Here is a 5,312-nt window from a genome sequence, read left to right on the forward strand (position 1 = left end):
TTGCCAAGCATGCAGGCAGAAGGTCCAGGTTCAATCCCTACAGGAAGTGACCTCAAAGCACATATCCAGGATTAGCATCCATGTGCTTACAGATTTGAGCCCAAAGCAAAGATAAACCAAAAATTGTTCAAGATTAATCAGTAAAAAACTCTATCTGGTAACATGATACTACTCTTTACAATGTGAGACCCTAATATCATCAGATTCAATAGATTTAACATTCATATAGTACTTTATGAATTTTTGAAGCTAGAGCGGTGGCACAAGCAGTAGGGTGTTTGGTTGCATGTGCTAACATAGGACAGACCGCTGTTCGATCCCCAGTGTCCCATGTAGTCTCCCAAGCCAGGGGCGATTTCTGAGTGCATAGTCAGGAGTAACCAGGTGTGGTCCAAAAACCAAAAAAAAAATCTTTATGAATTATATTCTGCTTACATTTTATTCTAATTATATTTTTCTTGATCTTATCTAGAGTCTATCTATGTAAGTACTTCTGAACACAAAAAATATCTTGGCATGTATAATATATATGAATCAAATAATAAACTTATTTTATAAAGTAAAAATTTAACATCTCAGCTACGGAAATAAAAATATCAAAATGTTATTTTAGTTAGAACACAATAGAATAAGTACTCTCTTTTTAAATGATATTAAGAAAAAACAGTCTCCAAATGCAGGAATTATCTCATTTTGCTCATTTTCTATAGGCAGGTACTGTCTAGTCTGAAATAATGAAATTAATTCAGAACTGGAAGTTCTCATCATATTCAACTTCTTCACTCTCCAGTTTTAAACTTTTCATTTAGACATACTGATTTATTTTGATCTTGTACATATTCTGTGATATTATAAAAAATAAACTGATACATTAATATCTTTATGGCATGGGACAAAATAGTACTCTGTTCAAGAAAGTTGATGACCCATATTTATGGTTCTTTTGAATGCATGCATTTACTTTTATAATTTATAAAATTTTCATATTTAATATGACCACTAACCATAGAGCTAACCACAGCCACTATATTTGTGCATTAATTTTCCATGGAAAAATAATCAACATTGGGGAAGGAAAATAGGTCAATGGATTGTCAAGCATGCATTCAGAATACCTAGGTACAATTCCTACAGAAAGAACATCTCTGATATGACTCATAATTTATTTGTATTAATACTGTTGAGAAAGCAAGATTGTTTATGAAATCTTTATGGTTAAAAAGCAACTGTTTAGTACAGTGGGACCACATATTCTAGCAGCCCAGGGGGTGAGGGAGGAGGATATTGGAGGTAGGATGAAAATGGAGGTGTAGGGAGGACAAATTGGCAATGGGAATCCCCCCTGATTTTATGTAAATATGTACCTAAAATATTATTGTCAACAATATGTAACCACCATTAACAAAATAAAAATTATATTATTAAAAAGAAACTGTTTAATGAATTTAAACATCTCTCTTACTTGTGAAACTTTTACTGGACACAGATCCAAATCCCTTTAGAAACTAAATATTAAAACAGATATTAAAAGAGATGGAAGTTGCTTCAACACATAAATAATACTTCTAAATTTTCTGTTGTATTCTCAGTAATATAATTTTTTTCATAATTATATTTTTTTCATAATATAGACCTCTTAACCTGGTTAAGATTATTATGACTTACTACAAATAGCTTTTAAAAGTTGATTGGAAATTGTTTACATATGTTTCAATAATCAATTTTATTAAAACCTCATTTCTTCATTCTTTTTAAGGGGAAATGAACCTGAACAAAGACATCGGCCATATAAAATTGGAATTCCTTGCAAAGACTGTCCAAATGACTGTGAAACTAAACTTTGTAGTAAGTTTTATATCTCACTTTAATATTTCTGTGAATCAGAAATTGTGTGTCCGTTAAAACAGATGTAAAAACATTACACTTTTTCACTCTTATGATCTCAACTTTTTTGTAGGAATAGGTCTTTCTGATTATTCCTCTCCAATGCAGAGGATTTTTGATCTAAGAAAGCCCAAGCCTGCCAGGAGTCATTACAGAGCACAGAGCCAGGAGTAGACTGAGTGCTGCTGGATATGGCCCCAAAATAAAACAAAATAAAACAAAATAAAAAAGAAAGAAATGTATAAACTTTTTCTCAAATGAATGAATTATTAAAATGTGAATACTTTAAATGTAAATAAATGGAGAAGATATTATAATAAATATAAACCTAAGACTGAGGCTTACTGAAAAACAAGCAATGTAAAATATATACAACTCAGACAAATGTATAAAACTAGTTTTTGGTGTAATTCAAACAATTTTTTATAAAAATAAAAGTATGCACTTTTAAAGTAGAAGAAGTTATATAGATTAATAATGTATTAATAATATGGTATTTGTATTACTAATATGGTATTTAAACATATATCATAAGCATATGCTATTACTATAGAAAAGGCAGCTGTAAGGCAAAAAATCATATCAAGAATTGCTTATATTAATAAAAAATTAAGTTTAATTTCATGTTTCAAGAAACTACAAATAAAAAATAAATTGAACCAAATAGTTCTCAAAAGTCAGACTGTAAGAGTGAAATAGAAACTAAAAATACAATAGAAAACATCAATGAAATAATGAGATTTTTAAGATATTCAAAGTATGCAAATCATTAACAGCAAATGCCAAAAATAAGGAACTCAAATAAATAATATAAAATAGTTAAAAATACACTGTACTAAGAGTACAGTTAAAAGTGCCATGAGACACTATTAATAAAAATGTACCCAAATAGGACAAAATGTCTAAGTGGATAAATTACTAAAACTGTGCATCAAAATTATATCAAAATCATAGTATAAAGAAACAGAAAAATTGAATAAACTATAGAGAGAATTTTTGATCATTGAGAGGCTTTTGTCAGTGATTGAATGATCAAGTCTATTGTGTCTAACTGGAGAATCAGGACAAACATCAGAGAAAAAATAACAATATTTGAAACGCCAAAATTCTTCCATAAAATGAAAATAGATACACTTAAAACACATATTTAGTATTAATATAATATAAAATAGTCTTATAAGTAGTAGTAGAGAAACTAGAGTCACATACAAAAAATGAAGCAAGATCAAAATTACAGGCAAAAATCAACTTAAAATGAACTAAAGACTTGGATATGCCTACTAGCTTAAACTGTAATATATACAGAACAAAACATATTTGTCTTAGAGGAAAACTTAACACTGGTAGGAAAATTTATTTTATTCGATATTAAAAGCAAATGTGACAACAATTAAAACATTTAAAGCTATACTTATACTTAGGGTTATACAATGTATTCTAAGAAAGATTTCTTTGTCTACACACACATCACACACACACACACACAAATTTAAAAAACCTGCTTGATAAAAGAAGCTATCAACTAAGCAAAAACAAATCTAATAAATGAAGAATATATTTGCACATTATATATCTGTTGAGTTAGTATCAAAAATATATAAGAACTTATACAATAGCATAAAACAAATTGAATTTATAATACAAGTAAAGACTTTTTTTCCAAAGAACACATACAAATGGCTAACATAGGATGCTTAAATTAATCATGAGGAAAAAGTAAGTAACAAGCACAGTAAAATAAAATATCACACTTTGAATGACTATCATTAAAATATGAGACAGCAAATATTAGCTATGTCGAGGAAAGAGAACTCTGGTTTACTGTTTATTGAACTGTAATATGGTATATTCACAATGAAATGCATGGGAACTTTTACAAAAAGTTAAAAGTGGATGGGACCCAGGGGCCAAGTGTCTTAGGAGCATAGAGTGGAAATAAAAAAAAAAAAAAGGTCAGCCCTAAATACCCAAACCAATGTTAACAACAGTAGAATCAAGAGACCCAAATTATTGGGGCCAGAGAGATAGCAATGTGGTGTTTGCCTTGCAAGCTGCCGATCCAGGACCTAAGGTGGTTGGTTTGAATCCTGGTGTCCCATATGGTCCCCTGTGCCTGTCAGGATCTATTTCTGAGCAGATAGCCAGGAGTAACCCCTGAGCACTGCTGGATGTGCCCACCCCCCCCAAAAAAAAAGAAAAAAGAAAAAAATTAAAAGTAGAACTACTATAAAATACTACAAATTTATTATTGTGTATTTGTTTAAATAAAAACAAAAGCAGTAACACAAAAATGATATATCAATCTATTTATCACAGAATTCTCAATAATGAACCAAGTTTTAAAATATTTATAAATTTGCTGCAAGTGGCAACAAAAGTAGAACTCAGCTAAGTAAAATGTTAAACATAAAATTATCTTATGTACATGATGGATTTTTAAAGATATTCCTAGATTCAGAAAACAGTTTGGGAGTATTGAGGCTATTGAAATACCTGAAGGGGAATGGGGGCAAGATGGGCAACTGTGGTAAGTTTACAACTTTAAGTATGTGAAGCACAGCATGCGACAATAGCTAAAAATACTAGATTGCATAGAGATTTTTCTAGGAGATTAGACATGAAAATGTTCTCATTTATAAGACACATGAATGATATTAACTAAATAAAGTGGTAGTCATTTCATGATATGACATATTTCAAATTATATAATGTATGATTTAATAAAAATCAGTGTCAATTATATTGCACTGAAAAAACTGAACTGAAAAAAAAGACTAAATTAAAAAGAAAAATTAAATTAACTTTTAAACTTTTCAAAAATTTACAGTAGAGAAAAATAACTAGATGCTGAGTGACACTACAGCAGTAGGACATTTGCCTTGTAGGTGGCTGACCATGGTTGGATCCCCAGCATTCCATAGGGTCCACCAAACCTGCCAGGAGTAATGTCTGAGTACTGACCCAGGAGTAACCCCTGAGTCACACCAGGTGTGGTGCAAAAACAAAACTAAAAAAAATAGAAAAATAACTGTCATATTTTTTTATTTTACTTATTTTTTTCTTATTTTTATTTTGACTATATTGGCTTACATATCTTTCATAGTAGTATTTTTGGTACATATTAACATTGAATCAGGGGAATTCTCATCACCAAATTTGCCCTCCCTCCACCCCTGTTCCCATCTGGCATCCCATATCCCCAACCCTCACGCTCCGGGCTGCTAGAATAAGTGGTCCCCTCTGTGTCTAGCTTACTACTTAGTGTTCATACAACTATTTGGTCTTGGTACCCTCCTTTACTTCCCCCCCTCTATTTGAGAGGCAGAACTAGATAGTTCAAGTTATGTGGTTTTGTTTGAAGAAAAGAAAAGCAATAAATTGGGGTAAAAATCAAATAGGCCAAAAATGGGTGTAGTCCTCCCAGAGGC

Source organism: Suncus etruscus, chromosome 18 (assembly GCF_024139225.1).
Source record: "Suncus etruscus isolate mSunEtr1 chromosome 18, mSunEtr1.pri.cur, whole genome shotgun sequence".
Classification (NCBI taxonomy): domain Eukaryota; kingdom Metazoa; phylum Chordata; class Mammalia; order Eulipotyphla; family Soricidae; genus Suncus; species Suncus etruscus.